General features: G+C 40.7%; 1 protein-coding gene across 1 annotated transcript in view; it reads left to right on the forward strand.

The window, feature by feature from the left end:
- LOC135510203 (endothelin-1 receptor-like) overlaps nt 1-787 on the forward strand; it is a 7,838-nt gene extending 7,051 nt beyond the window's left edge. Inside the window, 1 exon segment of the mRNA XM_064930998.1 lies at nt 1-787. This exon segment is cut by the window's left edge and continues 1,335 nt beyond it. The gene's annotated coding sequence lies outside the window, so the exon portion shown is untranslated.
- Nucleotides 788-1,080: the final 293 nt, after the last annotated feature.

Here is a 1,080-nt window from a genome sequence, read left to right on the forward strand (position 1 = left end):
CAGACGTGACACTTGGAATTCAGACCAAATCTTGTTTCTCATGAGTCCTTTAGGTTCATTTTGGAAAGAGCGCTGTCATGTGCCTTTTCCTGAGTAGTGTCGTCCGTCTAGCCCCTCTACCATAGAGGCCTGATTGGTGGAGCGCTGCATAGATGGTTGTCCTTCTGGAAGGTTCTCCCATCTCCACAGAGGAACTCTGGAGCTCTGTCAGAGTGACCACCTGGTCATTGGTCACCTCCCTAACCAAGGCCCTTCTCCCCTGATTGCTCAGTTTGGCCGGGCGGCCAGCTCTAGGAAGAGTCTTGGTGGTTCCAAACTTCTTCCATTTAAGAATGATGGAGGCCATTGTGTTCTTGGTGAACTTCAATGCTGCAGAAATGTTTTGGTACCCTTCCCCAGATCTGTATCTCAACACAATCCTGTCTCTGAGCTCTACAGACAATTCCTTTGACCTCATGGCTTGGTTTTTGCTCTGACATGCACTGTTAACTGTGGGACTTTATATAGACAGGTGTGTGCCTTTTCCAAATCATGTCCAATCATTTGAATTTACCACAGGTGGACTCCAATCAAGTTGTAGAAACATCTCAAGGATGAGCAATGGAAACAGGATCCACCTGAGCTCAATTTCGAATCTCATAGCAAAGAGTCTGAATATTTACTACAAAAGGGTCTGAATATTTATGTAAATAAGGTTTATAATATTTATGATAATGATAATAATATTTATGTACATTTGCAAACATTTCTAAAAACCTGCTTTTGCTTTGTTATTATGGGGTATTGTGTGTAAAAATTATTTAAAGCTATTTTAGAATAAGGTTGTAACGTAACAAAATGTGGAAAAGTCAAGGGGTCTTCAGAATGCTCTATATATACACCATGCAGTATTTTGGGGACTATATATACACCATGCAGTATTTTGGGGACTATATATACACCATGCAGTATTTTGGGGACTATATATACACCATGCAGTATTTTGGGGACTATATATACACCATGCAGTATTTTGGGGACTATATACACCATGCAGTATTTTGGGGACTATATATACACCATGCAGTATTTTGGGGACTA

The sequence above is a fragment of the Oncorhynchus masou genome, chromosome 23 (genome assembly GCF_036934945.1).
Source record: "Oncorhynchus masou masou isolate Uvic2021 chromosome 23, UVic_Omas_1.1, whole genome shotgun sequence".
Lineage (NCBI taxonomy): Eukaryota > Metazoa > Chordata > Actinopteri > Salmoniformes > Salmonidae > Oncorhynchus > Oncorhynchus masou.